This window comes from Gymnodraco acuticeps, unplaced genomic scaffold, assembly GCF_902827175.1.
Source record: "Gymnodraco acuticeps unplaced genomic scaffold, fGymAcu1.1, whole genome shotgun sequence".
In the NCBI taxonomy this organism is placed as follows: domain Eukaryota; kingdom Metazoa; phylum Chordata; class Actinopteri; order Perciformes; family Bathydraconidae; genus Gymnodraco; species Gymnodraco acuticeps.
The window spans coordinates 494,102-516,549 of record NW_022989891.1 but is presented as its reverse complement, the minus strand read 5'-3'; the positions used below and the strand labels follow the sequence as shown (position 1 = coordinate 516,549).

At 43.1% G+C, this 22,448-nt stretch overlaps 1 protein-coding gene across 1 annotated transcript in view; it reads left to right on the top strand.

Annotated features, from left to right (window-relative positions):
• Window positions 1-22,448, top strand: part of LOC117537649 (cadherin-12-like) — a 102,397-nt gene that overhangs the window by 36,045 nt on the left and 43,904 nt on the right. The gene's annotated exons all lie outside the window — the stretch shown is intronic.

Below are 22,448 nucleotides of genomic sequence, written 5' to 3'. Positions count from 1 at the left end.
TGACAGATAAAACCTTTGAATATTTTAACTACTCTGGTGGGCAATATTACCTACATACAATTCCACAATATGTTATTATTGATTCATAAGACAATGTTTTAAGACTCTCTTTTCAAAATAAATAAGGAATATATCTACACTGCACCAGAAGGTAACTACCACAACCTTTGTTCATTTTGCCCCTGGAGATAAGCCTCACCATTTTAATCTAATAATGCTCTTGTAGTAAAACTACCCCTGTTGGTTAGTGTTCCAAGTTATAACTGGGAAGAAAATATATACATGCTAATGGAGCTGTGCATTTCTATGTTAGACTAGCCAGACACACATGACATTAAAGTGGTGAGAGAATCGATGGCTTGGTAGAAATACATTTGAATTACAGTCCCTGTAAAGCCGTCAGGACATCATAGTTATGAGCTTGGGGAGATGCAGACGGCAATAAAGAGACAGCAGAGAGGCCCGATAGCCTGAACTGAATCCAGACTGAGATTTATATGCATTCCATCAGACACACTTATTTTGGTCCCGCTTCAAACCTGGGCCATCGCTGCTTTAGTGTAGTGATTTCTTTTATTCTCTGCTGTGGCTTAAGAAGTCAATTCTGGGGTTTAAGGCTAGAGTTGTAATTTGTTACTCCTAGCTTACATAGGATAATAGTAAGATTGACTTATCTGCCCCAGTGCCGCTGCAATCAGCCCTGACGAGCCACACTGTTAGTGGAAGTCTCTGAGGCTAAAAGCAAGGGGGGTGGCGGGGGTGAGGCTGCTGTCCGGTGCACTCTTAAATCACTTAATCCTGAACTGCTGCACTGCTTCAAAAATAATTGACTGATTCTCTGCCATATGAAAAGCATTTGGAGAGGAGATCCTGGGACCTTTGTTGGGACAATCTTAAGGGAAAGGCTTTTACTGCATAAAGCGTGTAGCTATAGCAGGATGGAAGATAAACAGAGAATGCCAGGGTGTCAGTGGCATGTCTTCCAGAGAGTTATCAAGTACTATCACCTGTCAGGGCAACAGTTTTATTTTCAAGGCACATAAATGAGTCGTCATGCAATGAATGCTTGTCCTATAATACATCAATGCCTAATTGTGGTAATGTATTCACTCTAGGGTGTAAACATGATTTACATTCAGTGACCCTCAGAGTAAAATACCTATAGTGGCTCGAGTGGAGTCTTTCTGAACTAAAAAATATATATATAACTAGGAAAAGGCTAATCAGCATTTACTCTTCTCAGTGACTGAGAGGAGGAACATATCATTTAAAACCTTGTACAAAAAGCATAATAGGGCATATTGGAATTGATTTTGTTATTGTCGAGGGGATTTCCTCAGCAGTTATGGTTCATCTGCAAAAAACAACCCTTTTATTATTTATTTATCAGATAATTAGCACAGGGCACAGCACATGGGGGCTGTTGTGCCCTACTCTCAAACTCGTGCAAGGTGTATTAACATTAAGGAACTTTGAGGGGCATTATCAATTATTTTTAATTGTCCATTCAAATACCGGTAATTGTATTACCATAAGGCAGTGCCCTCTAAAGAGGGGCATTAGTAAACTTTTCCTTGAACAAAGTTGGTTTTGAAGCATATCCCACACTGCAAAGAGATGCAGCTTAGTTACGTTTTTGACTATACATTGCCTGTATGTATAGGTGTGAATGTGAGCATAAATGGTTGCAGTTATGTTGTCAGTTATGACAGCACAGATAATGCAATGCAAAATATAGAGGAGAAAGGGGGAGGGGGACAACCACTGACAACTGAGTGGAGCCTTGGAGTACCATTGTTACGGATCAACCAGTTTGCCTATCACCAGATGAATATTGCCGAAATGCGCCAGTGGTTGCTTGTAGCGACGGCAGATGTTGGGAAACGACACAATAACATGAAGTTGTCCTTGTGAATATCAGATTGTTGTCTTTTCCATGTTTGAGTCTTAGACTGCAGTGAACCTAGACCAACCACAGGATGTACATATCACATTCATTAGATCCATCACCATACCACAAACATCAGCTAATGCTTCTTGATACCAAACCATTTCACCATTATACAATTGTGCATTAAATAGAAAGTTGTCTTCACAATGGCCATGACATGAAGTTAGCAGTATACAGTTATTTGTTAGTCTCAAGATCCAAGTTAAGTCCCTGGTTCTTGTTAAGGCACCAAAATAAGCAACAACTCACACTCAGGCTCTCTTATGGTTGATTGAACTCAAGCATTCCAGTTTAAAGGTTAATATGAGAGAATAATTCCCCATATTTCTAATTATTTTTTCCTGAAAAATGAACTTGCCGGTTTATGAATGTCAGGCCATCAGGATTTTTTTTAACCACAACTGATATGTAGGTATATTATACAGGTGCGACATACTTTTCAAAGCACCTACACAATTTCCTTATTTCTGGTTCGCACTGTGCAGAGAAAGACATCTTCTCATGCTGTGGTCTATCCACAAACCGGAGAAACCAGGCATGGAGGGAGGTGGCAGAGACAGTGGGTGAAACTGGTAGTTTTTCGCCTGTTTGGGGAGTTTATATATATATATATATATTGCTCGCATAAAATCCCTGGGGTTTTTTGCTTTGTATGTCGGGGGCGGGAGATTCATGTCGTTGGTTGTTGGTCGCGTTGCTCGCAAAAAATCCCCAAGCTTTCAGACACGCCCAGCTCCAAGATTTTCAAGATTTTTGAAAAGCTGCTGTGTGGACGTACCGTTAGTCATCCTCTTAAGGTGCAAATAAGACAGGGTTCAGGAATAAGTTTACAACTGCTAATATTCCCTACTGTCTACATTTAAGAGGAAGCTTCTGCTCTGGGTCTTGGTAGAGGGCAAAGTGAAATGCAATTGTTAAGCAAGGTATACTTCATTTTTAACAAAGAGTCACAATGTCCCAATGGTCTATTAAAAGACAGGGTGCAAAGGATTTCTAAAAAGAATAATAACATATTTAACCTGTTCAAGCTTATTGTGAGGCTGCCCTTCTGAGAGAAGCTGTGTAACTCGAAAGCACAACAACAATACATAATCAACCATTATAAGTGTATGATTGTCCTCTCTAGTTTAAAAAAAACAACGTTATTATTCTGTCACTTGATATAAAAAATGACCTCTGAAACATATCGATTCGAAATCACTGAGCACTCAGATTGCACATTTAATACAAGCCTCCATTTTGTGAGTGTCTGACAATCTCCTGTAGAAAACAACCACATTATTGCAGATTAGCAATTAAAGCCCAGAAGGCTTATGGGGGTAAATGTAACAAACCTGAGCGCTCACAATTAGATAATGCTAAGGCCTTTCCTATGCTGAGCAGTGATTATCTGCAGGAAAAGTCAGCCATTAGTGGTGTGGCTGTATATCAAGCCAAGCCGCTTCCTCTCACTCTCTATTAAACTCCCCGCTGTGTTCAGGAGCTATTTTTTACCATTTTTTTCTTATATCATTGGGCTATCAGATTGAATATAATGGCCATGCATTGTTGTTGCTGTTGCTACTATTTATCCAGAAATTACAGTAAAGTGGCCTTTTAGTAACCACTTAAAAAAGGAGCGTTTCTTCTCATTTTGTAACATGACATAGAGTATAACTGCTACTTTGCTATCTTATTAATGAGGGATTTGACACTCGTATTGACAACCTGGTCTCCAGATTCAAAGTCTATCTGAATATAAATCTTTGCAAATCAAACGGATTCCAGCATACCTCCCACAGAAATCAACACCACATAACCCTGCTTTCTTGTATACAAGTAATGGGGACATTATCGCAAGACAGTGTTCAAAACCCTTAAAGGGGACTTAACAAATTATACACATGGCAAGAGAATCAGGGAATCAGTTGAAGTTCAAAAAGCAAAAACCATACAGTACCCATAACAGTTCATGCAATGAAGGTTAAAGACAAATCCAATCAATTTAGATAGGACCTATAAAAGTAAAGGAGCAAAAAAAAAAAATCTCAGTACCCTTTTTACAATACAGAGCATGCAATGGCATGCAGTGGCATGCTCCGATGCCCCGTTCCACACACTCGCGAACAAAAGGTCGCTCATTTAAATACAAGTCAATAAAGCACTTTTGCTAGAAAGGGCAGACCCGTTTCCCCTACAGCTTGTTTATTCCCTCGCTTCCTGCCCGACAGGGAATGACCATCCCTCTTTTTATTGATGGCTCTCCCTCTCTGCCCTACCTCACACCTGGCTGAGATTTATTACTGATGTGGAGCCTGCAATTTCATCTTTCAATGAGGACCTATAAGAAGGACATAAAAAATGCTTCAACAAGACCTATGCACCAGGCCCAACAAGGAGAGTTTCAATCACCTGGCCATTTGAAATCCACCAGCGTACTAGTGATAGCGCGACACACTTTGTTGAATATGGTTAGGTTTAAATGCTTTACAATTTAGCTGTAAAATGCATGAAAACATGAAGAGGACTATAAAAAAAAAACAGCAAACTTGTCTAGGGAGATGAGAAGCCAATGTTTTCGAAAATACTTAAGGGGCTGACTGCAAAGCCGGCAGGCAATTAACTTTGACTGCAAGATCATAGGTTTTGTAACGTAATAACTTTGCAGTCCATTCAGTGACCTAGATTTAACAGGTGACTGCATGCAGGGTCAAGCAAAATGAAAACTAATAATCATATCATCCACAAAGCATGTCTAATGTAGTAACAATACTGCAATCAGTGAGATAAGTAATATGGCACACAAGTACATGTATCAGCAAGCATGGCACTTGACTATATTGTTAATATTGAATTAATATAAATGATATACATATGTCTAAATGTTGATAAACAAACTGCAGTATAGCTCTTCTTTAAAATGCTGACACCAGATCTTATCTCTAAATTCATCCAGAAAAAGTATTGCCCAAGTAATTCACTGTCAAATTCTGAGTAATTTGAAAGGATTGCTCTCCTAGAGGGTTTGCATGAGGTATGCCAGTGATTCAGCCACTCGTTAGAACATATTAAGAGGTTGAGGGCCTTTACAATTGTAACGTATGTTGATGATGAATGTTGCAGGAAATTCAGGAAAGAACATCTGAAATAAAAGCTAATGACGCCATTCATCTGTCCTGCCAAAGTAATATATTTCATATATTTGTCCTTATGGGTAATGGACGAATTGCCTGGATAATATTTCCAAACTGTGTGCTAATGCAACAATCAGTATCACTTATTACCTTGGTCAACATTTTCCATTTGTTCCTTGACATTGATGGGTAATATTGTGGGGGATCTGGGAAAAAATTGCATTCTGCATGTTGTATCAATATCACTATATTGTTTAATCAAGTGTGATATGAGGAAAGGGAATCAAGCCTTAACCCTAGTTTCTAAGATCAATACAAATCATGTACATTCATTTGATATGTCAAAAATCATTCTTACACCATGTTATCTGGTATGTAACCTCACATGGAAACACATACAGTGGGGCAAAAAAGTATTTAGTCAGCCACCAATTGTGCAAGTTCTCCCACTTAAAAAGATGAGAGAGGCCTGTAATTTTCATCCTAGGTATACCTCAACTATGAGAGACAGAATGAGAAAAGAAAATCCAAAAAATCACATTTTTAAAGAATTTATTTGCAAATGATGGTGGAAAATAAGTATTTGGTCAATAACAAAAGTTCATCTCAATACTTTGTTATATACCCTTTGTTGGCAATGACAGAGGTCAAACGTTTTCTGTAAGTCTTCACAAGGTTTTCACACACTGTTGCTGGTATTTTGGCCCATTCCTCCATGCAGATCTCGATGTTTTGGGGCTGTCGCTGGGCAACACAGACTTTCAACTCCCTCCAAAGATTTTCTATGGGGTTGAGATCTGGAGACTGGCTAGGCCACTCCAGGACCTTGAAATGCTTCTTACGAAGCCACTCCTTCGTTGCCCGGGCGGTGTGTTTGGGATCATTGTCATGCTGAAAGACCCAGCCACGTTTCATCTTCAATGGCCTTGCTGATGGAAGGAGGTTGTCACTCAAAATCTCACGATACATGGCCCCATTCATTCTTTCCTTTACACGGATCAGTCGTCCTGGTCCCTTTGCAGAAAAACAGCCCCAAAGCATGATGTTTCCACCCCCATGTTTCACAGTAGGTATGGTGTTCTTTGGATGCAACTCAGCATTCTTTCTCCTCCAAACACGTCTAGTTGAGTTTTTACCAAAAAGTTCTATTTTGGTTTCATCTGACCATATGACATTCTCCCAATCCTCTTCTGGATCATCTAAATGCTCTCTAGCAAACTTCAGACGGGCCTGGACATGTACTGGCTTAAGCAGGGGGACACGTCTGGCACTGCAGGATTTGAGTCCCTGGCGGCGTAGTGTGTTACTGATGGTAGCCTTTGTTACTTTGGTCCCAGCTCTCTGCAGGTCAAGAACGGTGAGCAAAAATCCCAGAACCACACGGGGGGTGTGGTTCTGGGATTTGTGCTCACCGTTCTTGTGATAATTTTGACCCCACGGGGTGAGATCTTGCGTGGAGCCCCAGATCGAGGGAGATTATCAGTGGTCTTGTATGTCTTCCATTTTCTAATAATTGCTCCCACAGTTGATTTCTTCACACCAAGCTGCTTACCTATTGCAGATTCAGTCTTCCCAGCCTGGTGCAGGTCTACAATTTTGTTTCTGGTGTCCTTTGACAGCTCTTTGGTCTTGGCCATAGTGGAGTTTGGAGTGTGACTGTTTGAGGTTGTGGACAGGCAGCGACGTGCAGTCAGGGGAGGCAGGGGAGGCAGAGCCTCCCCTGTCATACTCATAGACTGGCCATACTACAATGTAACGTAAAAACAACTAAAGAAAAACTAAATAGTAATAATAATAAAATGTCTCCACTGATCTGTGTTGTAAGTGTGATTTCTGTATGATTCCAATCGCTTTTTATAGTCAAAATTAGCAAATTGGCCGAGCTCCGCTACAACTACGGGTAGCGATGAGAAGTGAGGCAGGGACGAGCTCTGCCTCTCGTAAGCCCGCAGTAACTGGCTGGAGCGCGGGCACTAATTTAGCGCGGGCACTTATTTTGTGAGCGCGCTCAAGCCAGTTACTGTGTGGTAAGGTGAGGCACAGATGAGATCTGCCTCACCTCAGAATGCGTCACCCCACAGAAACTGTCTGGAAAGCGGGCCCTAAGCGCATGCCTGTTACCATCTCACTGTAGGTCACCAATGTAATGTTTGTAGATAGATCCCTTTATTACATTTATCCTCGCCATCCATAGTCTCTAAATAACTTATTTCACGTATATATGATATTTAGGCTCGCCGTACAACGGCAATGAAAAAAGCACCAGGGGAGGCAGCCATAACCTCTGCCGCACTAAAGGGGGCGCACGTGAGCCCACAGGTCCTTGTTGCTACTGTTATTCTACGCAGAGACGAACAACAAACTTGACTTTTGAAACTAGAGGAAGATAAGGAGGACTTTTACAAAAAAGTAATAGAGATTGTTGTCCAGAAGGATAGCATGGACTTCATCTTCAAGTCAAGGCAAGACCACATTGGTAATGAAAATTGGATCTTACTAAGAAAGAACAATCCAATATTTAGATTGTGGGTATCCTTTTGTTGAACGGTCTGTTTAAAATGAATCGAAACATCAGACCAAAAAAGCTTTTGAAAATAACAGAATATTTCGATTAAGGTCAGAATATAATATTTGTAAATCTGACTCTGAAAGAGTCAGTGCCTCACCAGCCATGAACCTCACCGCACGTCACTGTGGACAGGTGTCTTTTATACTGATAACGAGTTCAAACAGGTGCCATTAATACAGTTAACGAGTGGAGGACAGAGGAGGCTCTTAAAGAAGAAGTTACAGGTCTGTGAGAGCCAGACATCTTGTTTGTTTGTAGGTGACCAAATACTTATTTTACCGAGGAATTTACCAATTAATTCATTAAAAATCCTACAATGTGATTTCCTGGATTCTTTCCCCCCATTCTGTCTCTCATAGTTGAAGTGTACCTAGGATGACAATTACAGGCCTCTCATCTTTTTAAGTGGGAGAACTTGCACAATTGGTGGCTGACTAAATACTTTTGCCCCACTGTATTTGTGATGTATGATAAATATGCTAGTTGTCATGCATCTTATTGTGTCAGATTTTGTACATAGGTAACAACATAGTTACATTGTGAATGCATCTTCACAATTGCAGGTCATATGGGCATAGCACTGAATACAGATGCAGAAGTAAAAACGGTTTATATTTGTCATCAAACAACCTATGCTATATCTGGCAATCTATCCCATATGGCTGCCTCTCCCTTTCACGTACACAACCACACATTTCTACCTTGTCTGTGGTTGCAAATCTAGCTGTATAGCTTTCTGTGTATGTGTGTGCATTTTCCCTCCATCCCTATTACCTGACAGAGGCATGACACAACCCAGATAGCAAGCTTCAAGCTGTCAGCAGCAAAGAAATGGCTCGCAAGCCAATATCGATCAGCTATAATAAGCTGGCAGCATTTGACACAGCGTTCTCTCCCTATCAGCAGCTCACCAGTGGAATAGCTTGGAAAACCTTACCATGAAACGTGCCGTGATGATGTGGTACGGCATGGCACAAGCCTGACAATGAACTATCTTGGAGACACCTATTCCATAATAATGACAACTTACTGTCACCACACCACTGGGTTGGTAGGACAGTGGTTTAATGGTTGTTTGATTGAAGGGTATTTTCAGGCCTATAATGAAGAGCAGCCTAAAAATAGATTCAAGACAGCAGTGGGTCCAATGGATACAGATATTCAAGTATAATAAATGTCCAAAGAAACTGTATTTTGCCACCAAACAGGGCATTTTTCTATGATGTACTAGGAAACTATCGCTCCTTTAACAAGGTGCAGGACAAGATGCATACTTATGGTGGTGAGTTACTCGGAATCAGACTTCAGCACGAAAGATCATCTGGATGTTTGTTGTGTGTAGCAAAAATACAGAAATATATAATGTGGAATCCTCACTTTTGGTATGAAGTTTCTCTTAAAATGGAGAAAACAGGACAGATACACAGAGCAGACATACATGTTCAAGAACACGAAATACAAAAGGCTATTTAATTTAAGTTGGACTTTACATGACAAAATCAGAAAAGATATTTGACTGAACGCAAAAACGAGAACAACAAGAACACTCTGACCCTTTCAGAATGTTCACTGATCTGTGAATGTACTTGCTGGTGCAAGGTTGCTGGGCTGTTCAAGGAACAATGTTGGCTGGCTATCAGCAAAGAGTCGTGGCCACCATATGCATTCCTGAGAGGAGCTCCACATAATCCCGGCTGCACAAATCCAATTACAGCATTTTCTACAGAGGTTGGTTACATTCTCCCCTGAAATCACTCAAATTAATCAATATGCGTGTTTACTGCATAGCCAATGAGGGACCATGTGCTGCAAATCCTGAAAGGAACAGTACACCCCCCTCTCTCAGAGCCAAAGATTCCCTGCACAGCACAATCACTATCCTTAGTATGTTACTATTCCACAGACAGTATGCATCAGCCAACATTCTTCTCATTTGCACCAGTATTTGTGTACCTTAAGCTAATAGCATTTTTCAAAATTAGCAGAAGAGTAATAGTCTTTCTGCTTGATATTTGTTTTGACAACACTCCTAAAAAAGGTGAAAATAATAGGTCATGGCTTTGCATATTGTAATGTCTAAAGCATGTACATAAAAAAGGCATAAATCCTGTCCTCATTGTTTAACAGTCTTGAAAAACTCATGCAAACATAATTATTCAAACAGATGGTGCATGTTCTGATGGTAACAAGATTCCTACAATATTTCACTTCCAACACCACTACCTGTTTCTTTTTATAGCCGCCACGTCAACTGGTACCCTGAGCAGTGCATCTTGCTAATTATGCCCATCATGAAAAATGGAGTGTAAAGAGGGTCTCAAAATAACCAAATCATCATATGTCTCTTCTGGTCGGCTCTTAGTCATTCTACGAATGTTTTATGTTAACCAAATTTGCTTTTTGTTTGACATTATGTTAATAATAATAATAATAATGCATTACATTTTTTATTAGAGCGCTTTTACAGGTGCTCAAAGCGCTTTACAAGTACACATTACACATATTAGACATGTAAGAGTCATCTTATAAGTTAAGCATAATTTATATGCCAAATGCATAGTCTCTACTTTTTTTGATTTAAACGTATTGTGGCGAACCGTATCGGTAATAGAATAGACATTTGTTTAATTCTTTAGTAAACATACTTTTTTGCTTTGATTTACTTACAGTGGTAACTCTTCCATTGAGCCCACTGGCTGTTTTGTAGTTTGGAAAAGAAACCTTGACCACCTCCCCATAATGAATATTTTTCATAATTGATTGCCATTGTTAGAGTAATGTAATATATAATTAATATCAGTTAACTTTCACTTATAACTAATGAGGCCTATTCTTTTTTATAATTGCATTTGCATTTCTTTTACATCTTAAATGTTGCAGTTATGAATAATTTGCAGGTGCCTCTCCTGGGTACTTCTATTGAATAAAGTACAAATTAGAAAAATATGCTCCGAGTTGTTATATTTTCCCTTTCTTGACAGTCAAAGGATAACCACATACAAACACCTCATTGCTCATAAATACAAAGTGATAATTTATTCAAAATAGGAGCCTCCCCGCATTACAAAGTATATCCAGTATTTGGTGTTGATGATTATTAGAACGGAACAGTTTGATGAGTTTTCAATATAGTGTTGTTTAAATGAAAAGGGTAACATATGATGTAAACTATCATAAACACTTCAAGAATATATTTCCAGACAAAACATGTGGCACAGACCCTGCTGTGCACTTTCAATGTTTAATTATTTAAATTATTTAAAAGGAGTGTGTTAGAAAGATGTTGATTCAGCACTACAAGAGAGACTTCATTGTAGAGCAGTGGTCACCCACAAGTCGATCGCGATCGAGTGTGGTGCGGGTAGATCGCGCACCGTTAAAAAAAGAAAGTAACAAAATAAAGAAAAGTAAAAAAATAAATAATGTTTTTTTTTTTTTTTAAATAAAGTTTTTAGATGTAAGCCTATCATCAACCACCCCATTAGCAGGTGCCACTTGATTGACGTGTCTTTGAGACATTCCTTGTCGCTCCCGAAAATAATAGACTGACTTCAAGTGATGCTGCATATTTGTTGAACTACAACAAAATGAAAATATTTTACCGTGATTTAATTGTAATACACGTTTCAAAATGATGCCGGAATGACTACATACTGATACCGGTTAGTAAAAACCATGAATTAATGCTTTGACAAGTGTGCAGACAAGATGGCAGGCAAAAAACCTCTTAAAATGCGTGTTTTCTGAATGGAGATCGGATCGATCAGGCTAAGCTAACGTTGTAGCTGCTCCGTCCGGACTCACAGCAACATGATACAGACACAGATACAACAGCGACTGAATTCGCCATGACACGGACAGTCTGTTGTTTGTTCATGTTTAACTTTTGTCCAGTTTCTGAACAGATACGAGGAGTTGTGAGCTCTGAGTGCTAACAGCTAACGGCTGATGTTTTGGTTCTGTGATCGGCTGAGATCCTCACCGCTGATTGGCTACCGCGCGAACGCATCATTCGCATCTCGTCCGGTGTGAACGCACCAATGGTTTATGCACGGATAAAGAATGTTGTGAGAATTTTGAATTTGTAAGAATTGCAATGCATACCTGCCAACCCTACCGATTTGGGCGGTAGTCTACCGCTTTTGACATGTTTCTACCGCCTACCGACTTAGCTGGCTTTCCCTACCGATTTTCAATCTTCCCAAACTATAACAAATAAAAATGACACTACATAGACACAGGACTCGACTTTTGGCGGACACCTTTGCAGCGTGTCTGTGATCGCATCATACAAACAGTCCTTCGTGTTTCTGAAAGAGAAACAACGTGCAGACCGGGGGGGAACGCTGCCTTTCCGCTGCGCTGCACCCCCGGGGCTGATGGGTAATCACTCCCAAATGAATTTAGGGGAACAGAGACGAGGCATTTGAGTCCTGCAGGATTTCCCCGTTAATATCAGTGTCTCGAAAACACATGTTGGCGACTGAAAGACATCCAGTGTTTGGTCTTTTCCTGAAGCATCCTTCACCTACAGTGTCTCAACTGAAAGAGGACCACAAACACACAAAAAATATAATACAATTTTGAGATTTGGGGATATTTATCTCCCATTCTTTCACTTTTTCTGACATTTTCAACACCAAACATGTCGTTAATGTCTCTGTTTAGTGAACTACAGCAATCTGAAAGCCTGTACATTATCTATATCACACTTTATCAGTAGTCAAAAGCAGGAAATGACTTTTTTTTTTTTTTTTTAAATGTAGTATTTTCTGATGTATGGCTCAACACAAAGATATTTCGCTCTGTGCAAACCTTTGACTCTAATATGTCAACAACATGAAACAAGAATATGAACCTGGCTTTATCCAATGTTCACACTTCTACATCCTGACACATCCTTCACTGTCTCAACTGAAAGAGGACCAGAAACACATTAAAAATACAATAAAATGTGGAGACTTTGGGATATGTATCTCCCATTCTTTTACTTTTGCACATTTTACAGACCAAACATGTCGTTGATGTCACTGTTTACCAAACTACCACTTTTTCTGAAAAATGCATAAAATTATGCAATATATGTTAAATACATGGTTTATACATGTAATTACTGGGGTTCCATTTCTTCTGATCACCTAATTTGGGCGTGCACATTTGCCGCGCACAAACCTACCTCTTTTGGATTTGGAAAGGTTGGCATGTATGGAATTGTGTTAAAATAACTAGTTGTAATGTTAATCTTAAATGTTGCACTTGCATGAAGCTTCAATGGATAAGCCTCACAGTTAAAATGGCACTTTATGTTATCTGCTCACTGCAAGATGTTATTTTTTTCTTTGTTGTTGTTGCTGTCAACAAAATACTCATTCACTCAAACGGAAAATAAGCTACATTTATATTTAGGATTGTAATGAAGGAATTAATGAAACTTAAAATGATAGGTATGATGTAAATATATATATTTATCCTTTTTGACATGTTAGTTATGTTGTGTTCTTGGTTTAATCAAATTGGAAGTTGTACCAAATGATTTGATGTAATTCAGATGCAAGTAGCCGACATAAAAGGCCTCAAATTGGAAGTACTGTCTGGGCTGTCTTTTTCACTCAATTCTGCAATAGGTAGATCTCGCCTTTCACCTAGGCCGAGGTCGGGGATCTTGGGCTTAAAAAGGTTGGTGACCACTGTTCCAGAGGGTTCGTTATTTTCTTCTTCAGCAGTGGGTGACAGATTAGGACAAACATATGTTATTATAATGCAATCACAATCTGTATGCCACCGTATCATGAATTCCCTACAGAAAGGGAACATATATACAATACATATATCACAGCAGTATTTGTTGCAATATGTGTATGCGTGACATGTTATGTGTGAGCAGAGGGTGTTTCTTGGCTCGGTTTACAAAGTAAAATATTGTGAATCCTATTATAGCTAGCCTACATTGTTGCAGCAGTCCATCTGCAACTGTGATCTCTCCATGCCGAAAGCAAAATAAAATATCAACGTTCATGGTGCTTATGAATGTTCACTGGTATTGTCATGTCATCTGCCTAATAGAACAAAACTAACAATCTAGTACAAATGATACTGGGGATCATATGAATGGATTGCAAGAGATTACAGGATTACAAAGCAATAGAACACAACATGGATAATAAATGAACAGAGACACAGCTACTTTTGTTGCAGGATTCCCTATTACTATCTGAAGAAAACACAATGCATTGCAATGCACAGTGTTTCATTAAAAAAAAGGGCAATTCAGGAAGCACACGTTTCCAGGGATCACCTGAAGGCAAGAACGTCTTAACCAAACTGCTGGCAGGCAAAAGACCCACAGTTAAACTTCTCTTTAATTAGACTCAACAGAAAAAGCAGTTTTATGTATTTATTGTATAAAACAATGCTTGGTGGCTATCTGAGCTTGATTTTAAACCTTTACTAGTTGTACGTTTTAAATATTTGCGATTAAAATAGAAAGTTCTCAAGTTGACTCAAGTTGTTGTAAAGACTTTCATCACAGAAGGCTTGATAAGTCTGACTATGTATTGCTCTGCAGCCTCACTACAGTGCAATTTCATATGATGTATTACTACTGAATGATCATTACTGTATCACACATACATGCACACACAGGCAAGCTGGAGGAACAGATTCCAAGAACTGGCAAGATGCCCAAGCAGCATTAAAAAGATCAGAATAGAAAACAATAAAATCAAGCAATGTATGTATTTGGAAAGAAGACATGGAGGCGTGGTGTAATTATGGTGCAATGACAAGTCTTGATGAACACATCCATCACAGCATCCATTTCCAACCTGCCATCAAAGACTTTATATTGAAATCAGTCCAACTTAATTTCAGAAGTAAACCACTACAAACTATAATAAAATCATTATATCACCTCTATATTTAACTGTTTAAACTAAGTCAAAAACAGAAACCCTGAAGGCAACAACCACTCGAAGCCTATACCCAATGTTTCTGATCACATGACAAATACATTTCCATGAACAGAAATGCATTCCACAAGAACCAAGCAGCCCCAGCCCCCACGCAGTAGATGGGACAAAACCATGTCATACATACTTTCACATATCCTTTGGTGGTATAGCGACCATCACAGTATAATAGCATGGCGGCTATCCACAACAAAAAGTAATGTCCTACCTTTTGTAGTGAGGAGACGTGTGTCGAATCAGTCATCCAGTCCAAAGTTCCATCTGTGTGCAAAGCATTAGAAACACTATCCATATATACACCAAATGTTTTGTTTGTGTGACACAATTTCTAAGGTTCCACAGCATGTTAGGAGAGATGTATTGTGTGATGAAAATGCATACCATTCAAACATACATGTGATAAAGGATTTGTGATGGCAAATTAGTAGCACAGCGGCCAGCAACAAAACAGCATAGCATAAATTAGAAAAGAGTGATATAGAATATAATGGAGTAGAAAATAGAATAGAAGAACATGTCCATTGTCTGTGTATATGTACACACCTTCAAGCACATCAGGATGGGCAATAGGTTATGTTTGAAATTATTATACTAGTATGTGAAATGTATTCAAGGTTACATAAATGCAATTCCAAATCAATACCTTATTTTGATGCAAGTGCTTACAATATACTTTAAAAGGTCCCATGTCATGCTTTTCTGGTTATTACCCATCCCCTTGTGTGTTATGTAGCTTTTTCTGCACAGGACAGAAGACAGAGAGTGAATACACATACTATACAGAGATGCTGTATGAGAAACCAATGTGAGTTTGGAAAATTGCACAATATAAATCTATTTTAGCAGTGTTTCCCTATACCATTGTCTTGGAGGGGCGCTGCGCACCGCCAACGGAGCCCCGCGCGCCCCCTGAAATTCAAGGTGTTTAAAAAAAGAAAAGAAACAATAATTTTGTTTAATTAATTGATATATATATAGCACCAAATTGCAACTAATCTATATACTGTCACTTTTCACTTTGAACATATGCTATTTTATTAAATAAACTAAACGCTTTCATTTTAAGTTGTGAGTTTAGTGTTCTCATTCATAACACTCCGTTCGATGTCTCACTATGGGATGCGCCTCATCGCGGAGAAAACAGAAGCATCAATCTCATTACGCCAATCCTGATTGGCTGGTGATCTTGACGTCAGCGTCAGGGAATTCACCCCCTATAAGTAGCTTGTGCCACAACGCATGCGCCATTCAAACACCTCTTCTCGCTTCAGAGCACATCTCTATAGTAGCCGGACAAGCTTAACGGTCCACAGACTGAACCCAAATATAACCATTTCGGTCGACGGGCGCTCACCGGCTACTCCTTCTGCTTCGCAAGAAGACGGTAATACTAACGCCAGTTAGTATTCAAATCGACCTCGCCGTTCTTTCCCCGGAAAGTAAGGTAAGGTTTTGATTTTTCTCAAGCTAGCTACGCACCTGTTGCTAGCTAGCTTCCCCTTACTACCGACACCACGGTAGCGAGGACGCTTTTCTTTTTCTCTCTCACGGAGGAGAAAAGGATTAGAAGTATATTGACACACCAGTCAATATTCTTTGAGAACAAAGGACCCACACCGTCCCTTTTTCTCCGGATTAAGGACGGGTTGGTAACACTTTTTCTCTCAACGACGTACCTGTTACGAGCGGGTCCTCTCCACGCCACGAGGCGAACAAGATGGACGCCTCTCCCCCTCACACCAGAGGAGTCAGGGACTCGGAGGCTCGGTCATGCGGCTGCGGGTTGAAGATAGCAGGCACAGACTCACACCAGGTCTGCTCGTCCTGCCTCGGGCTGGAACACGCCCAGGAGGCTATCGACAACCCCGGCTCGTGCGGGCATTGTGCCCTTTTCATCCGAAAGAGCCTCCACCGACGGCTAGCACACCAAGCTAGCTTGTTGGAACAGGACTCCCTCATGTCCACTGATTCGCCGTTTGGCAATCAAGACACGGGGGCGTCCGCCGCAGAGACTGAGCCCCTCACTGTGTCGGTCTGGGGCTCACTAACAGCGGCAGCTGCGGAACCGGGATCCCACGCCGTTCAGGCCGGGACCCGGTGGCGGCAAGAGACGCGGGAACGGAGCCCCACGCCTCACCAGGCAGGAGCTCCCGGCGAGACCTCACCATGGTCTCGCCCGCAGAGGCTCGGCCTGCTCCGCATACTGCCGAAGGAACTGCTGGTGGCAGCCCACCTCCCACCGAGGATGGGTCACCAAGCAGGAACCCCACGCTGCCAGCGAAGGTGGACCGTTTCCAGTCGACCATGACCAGGATGTGCTTGACATGCCCATCGTTCCCGAGGGGATTTTCGGCTCCGCTCTTGCCTCCATGCAGAGGAGATGCGAGTCGAAAAAGAAGGAGGACGAGGCCCTCCACCTCTGCCTCCCTCGAAGGGCCCAGCCGCTGCCTTCGCAGCGGCAGCCCTTCGTCCAAGCTGCTCCGAACCCTGCTCGGTTCAAAATACCGAAAACGCAGAGGTCGCAGTCCGCCCCGAGTCCCCAGCCCAGGCTGGGGACGAGGGCGAGCTGGCCTAGAAAATCTCCGGTTCCGGCTGCAGCCCAGGCGCAGCCAACCCAGAATTTCGGCCAGCAGTCGAGGAAGAAGAAGCGAGCGGCGTGACAGCCCCTCCTTCTCCCCTCTGTGACAGAGCTGGAAGTCTACGGTTCCCCAGCTCTAAATGTGTTCCCGCCGCCTCGAGAGATGCCTCAACACCATCCTCAAGTCCGCATAAACACATGTCACACACTTATTGATTTTTCTGTCATAAAACATTTTCCGCTGACGCATCCAGGCTTCGAGCCAAGGGCGCAGCTCGAAAATGAAAAGAAAAACAATAAAAACAATAAACAGTCCGTCAACTGTTCCCCTTCTGAGAGCAGCTACGGCCTCTCTCAAAGGGCGGACAATTGACGGGTCTGTGAAGGCACCACCGTCACGAGCATGCGCAGTGCCGGCTGGGGCTGTAAAGGCACCACCGTCACGCGCATGCGCAGTGCCGGCTGGGGTCGTGAAGAAAAGCCCGCCCCGAGTCCCCAGCCCAGGCTGGAGACGAGGGCGAGCTGGCCTAGAAAATCTCCGGTTCCGGCTGCAGCTCAGGCGCAGCCAACCCAGAATTTCGGCCAGCAGTCGAGGAAGAAGAAGCAAGCGGCGTGACAGCCCCTCCTTCTCCCCTCTGTGACAGAGCTGGAAGTCTACGGTTCCCCAGCTCTAAATGTGTTCCCGCCGCCTCGAGAGATGCCTCAACACCATCCTCAAGTCCGCATAAACACATGTCACACACTTATTGATTTTTCTGTCACAAAACATTTTCCGCTGACGCATCCAGGCTTCGAGCCAAGGGCGCAGCTCGGAAAAATGAAAAGAAAAACAATAAACAGCCCGTCAACTGTTCCCCTTCTAAGAGCAGCTACGGCATCTCTCAAAAGGCGGATTACAGGCGGGTCTGTGAAGGCACCACCGTCACGCGCATGTGCAGTGCCGGCTGGGGTTTTTAAAAGCACCACCGCCACGCGCATGCGCAGTGCCGGCTGGGGTTGTGAAGGCACCACCGTCATGCGCAACGCATGCGCAGTGTCGGTGGGGATTGTCGAAAGGGGGCACCACTGTGTTCAGACACTAGAGGGCCCCATAACACAACAAATAGAGACTCAGAGGGGAAGAGATGTGACATCTCCACTGGCTCTAAGGAGCATGCAGTGGAAGATGCTCACATCATCTGCCTGGGTTTTCAAGACAGTAACACGGGGCTACAGACTCCAATTCGCTGTCACCCCCCCTCGCTTCTCGGGCATTCTGCATTCGCAGGCCCGAGGAGAGTCAGCCTATATTCTGGAGAAAGAGATTCTCTCTCTCCTAGAAAAGAGGGCTATATCTATTGTACCCGCCGAGCAGAGTCAGGGCGGCTTCTATTCCAAGTACTTCCTCGTTCCCAAACGGGGAGGGAACGGAATTCGGCCAATACTTGATTTGAGGGCTCTGAACAAATATCTAAGAGGATATAAGTTCAGAATGCTCACTCACACATCTCTGCTGCGGCTCGTGCGACAAGACGACTGGTTCACATCAGTCGACCTGAAAGATGCGTATTTTCACATCCCAGTATATTACCCCACACAGGAAATATCTGAGATTGGCATTTCAGGGGATCTGTTATGAATACAGAGTACTCCCCTTCGGTCTGTCTCTCAGTCCAAGGGTGTTTGTACGATGTACGGAAGCCGCGATAGCCCCGTTAAGACAACAGGGTATTCGCCTGGCGACCTACCTGGACGACTGGCTGATTCTCGCACAGTCGGAGCAGGAGGCTGTTACGCAGACAAATGTCCTCGTAAAGCACCTGCTCAACCTGGGTTTCATAATAAACACAGAGAAGAGCATGTTGTGCCCCGCGCAGACTATACTCTTCCTGGGTTTACACCTGAACTCGGTGCCCTTTTCAGCTCGCTTGTCAGCGGATAGAGTGAAAGCTTTCAGAGCTTGTCTCGCTCTCTTCCAGCTGCGCAAACATGTTCTCTTCAGATCATGCCTGCGATTGCTGGGGCTCATTGCGTCAGCCATCCTGGGCGTACGACTGGGACGCTTACACATGAGGGAGTTTCAGCGCTGGGTGGCCGCCCTAAAACTAAACATGGCGCGCGGAGAGTTATGGTTACTGTGAAATGCGTAATGGCACTGCGCCACTGGCTGCACCCGACTTTTCTAGTACGAGGTGTGCCTATGGGTGCTGTCCTTTCACAGAAAGTGGTCACCACGGACGCATGTCTGACAGGTTGGGGAGGTATTTATGAAGGTCGCCCGGTGAGGGGTCTCTGGAGCAGAGACCTCCAGCGGGCACACATAAATTACCTGGAGCTTTTAGTGGTGTTTCTCACCCTAAAATGCTTTCTGCCTTTCCTCAGGGGACATCACGTCCTCGTGAGGACAGACAATACGACCACAATATCGTATATTAACCGCCAAGGGGGTTTGCGTTCTCTCCAGTTACACACACTGGCGCGCAAACTTATCCTCTGGAGCGGTAGGCGTCTCCTCTCTCTGAGAGCGACGCACGTACCGGGAGTGAGGAACCTCGGGGCAGATCTACTGTCCAGAGGTATACCACTTTATGCAGACTGGACTCTACATCCAAGGATTGTGAGCCAGCTGTGGGTGCGTTACGGCAGAGCCGCGGTGGATCTGTTCGCATCGAAAGACAACGCTCAGTGTCAGCTGTTCTTTTCGATGCGCGATCTAAATGCACCGTTAGGCGTGGATGCACTCGCGCACAATGGGCCCCCGGGCCTTCTGTACGCGTTCCCACCCCTGGCTCTGATACCCCCAACTCTGGCCAGAGTGAGAGAGCAACGCCACACACTTATCCTGATAGCTCTGCACTGGCCAGCTATGTACTGGCCAGCGGAGATATATCAGCTGCTGTGCAGGCCGCCATGGCAGCTCCCACTACGCAGGGACATACTGTCCCAAGCGGGGGGGGCGTTCTTTCACCCACACCCAGAGCGCTTGGCTCTATGGGCCTGGCCCGTGAGTGGTACAATCTGAATACAGTGTGACATGACGCTGACCCTGGCAGCTGCCAAGCGAGCCAGTGGCACTCATGCACTATCTGTACAGTTTTCATGCACTCAGTTTGCCCCAGGGCAAACAGAGTGTGGTTGAAGCCCAACCCTGCCTTTATCTTAAGGCGGTCGGTTCAGGTACCACATTTGACATTAAGGCATCCTCCCCGCCACTGTATTCCTCCGGGGAACAGCGGCCGGATTTGCCGTGTCCAGCCCGTGCTTTACGCACGTACAGGGACAGATCAAGGGTGCTTTGTCATAATGACCAACCCCTTGTGTCCTGGGCTAACCCTTATAAGGGCAAGCCTGTTACTAAGCAACGGCTCTCCCACTGGTCTGTGGAAGCAATTGCTTTGGGGCTCATACGAGTCAGAGTTCGCAGGCACCCTCGGGTCCGCGAGCTCTTTCGACTCAGAGTCTGGCTGCATTCTGGACTCTGTCCAGGATGTCTCCCATCAAAGACATTGGTGCAGCGGCGAGCTGGTCCTCGCCGCTCACTTTTGTCTGCCTCCTAACAGGCTGGACGTTCTGCTCCCAGTGTGACTCAAGCAGTGCTGGGCACCTGGTTGAGTCAGAGCTCTACCTGTTAAGTTCTGGTTGGTTTGGTGATTTTCGAGATAAGCTCGTCTGGCAATACGGGAGCTACAATTTCCCATAGTGAGACATCGAACGGAGTGTTATGAATGAGAACTATAGGTTACTTACGTAACCCCAGTTCTCAGAGTAACTTGAAGTGAGATGTCTCACCAGACGGCCCTCCTTGCTATGGTGAAGCGAGAAGAGGTGCTTATTTTGAATGGCACATGCGTCGTGGCGCAAGCTACTTATAGGGGGTGATTTCCCTGACGCTGACGTCAAGATCTCCAGCCAATCAGGATTGGCGTAATGAGATTGATGCTTCTGTTTGCTCCGCGATGAGGCGCATCCCATAGTGAGACATCTCACTTCATGTTACTCTGAGAACGGGGGTTACGTAAGTAACCTATAGTTTTTGACCCTAAGAAACACTGATGCATTAATCAATAACAATAGTCCACAGCTCCTCTCTCTGCTTCAGAGGATTTAAAACATATATATCCCTATGCCACCTCGCTCATGAGTAGCTTGTTTTGCTCGCTAGAATATTGACCCAATTCTGGCTCCATGATGGGACCTTTAATACAATACTGCTGTGGTCGTATTATCAACATACATTTCCACTGACAGTCAATACATCGTAATCAATTCACACACACACACACACACACACACACACACACACACACCACACACACACACACACACACACACACACACACACACACACACACACACACACACACACACACACACACACACACACACACACACACACACACACACACACACACACACACACACACACACACACACACACACACACACACACACACACACACACACACCAGGAAGACTCAACAACACAGCACAGAATTAAACAAAATAGCTATTTCCCACCCTTGCAGTCGCAAACTCTCCAGGCGATAGCCATGTCCAAAACACAGTTTTCTCCAGGAATACACGGACATTGCGACGGTATTTCACCTTCTGAATCTGGTCCTCTCCCGTCTTGTTCTGTTGGCGAAAAAATATATTTGTTCAGAGCACATGACAGGTCAAATGTGTTTCCAAAATGTGTTTACACCTGTCCAGGTGACCAGCTCAAGCTAGCTCTGCTCTAAAAGCGATGAGAGACCCTTCACGTTGCTTTAAACTTGTTTTGAAAAGTTTAATTCTTAGCTTTAAATTAAGTAATTTAAGTAAGAAATAAAGTTAAAGTTACTTTTATCATGGTTGCTTGTATTACCTTTCATCCACTTCTTCTTTTACTCACATCTGTCATCTGGGTTGGGTGAGCACAGCTATTAGCTAGCTGTCATGCTCCTGCGCAGTTTAATTTAATTACCTCCTGTCAATTAAACTAATGTAGATAACCTTACAGCTCATAATACCCGGATACGTCTATTTCTGTAGCGTTTCTTTCGTTTTGTAAAATCACAAAATACTGATAGGCTATAGCCAAAATAACGCAGTGTTCAAACAGTACAAGGGCAATGCATCAAGCTGAACTGCAGACTCTTCCTGCAAATGAGGAAATTGCACAGCTGCAATGTGCAGTTCCAATTAGCATGGTCGTTCCCTCGTTTCTTTGTTTTGTCTGCTAATAGCAAGCATATTAACAGTTGCATTCACTGAGGACAATTGTACATTATAACATTCAGGATAACAA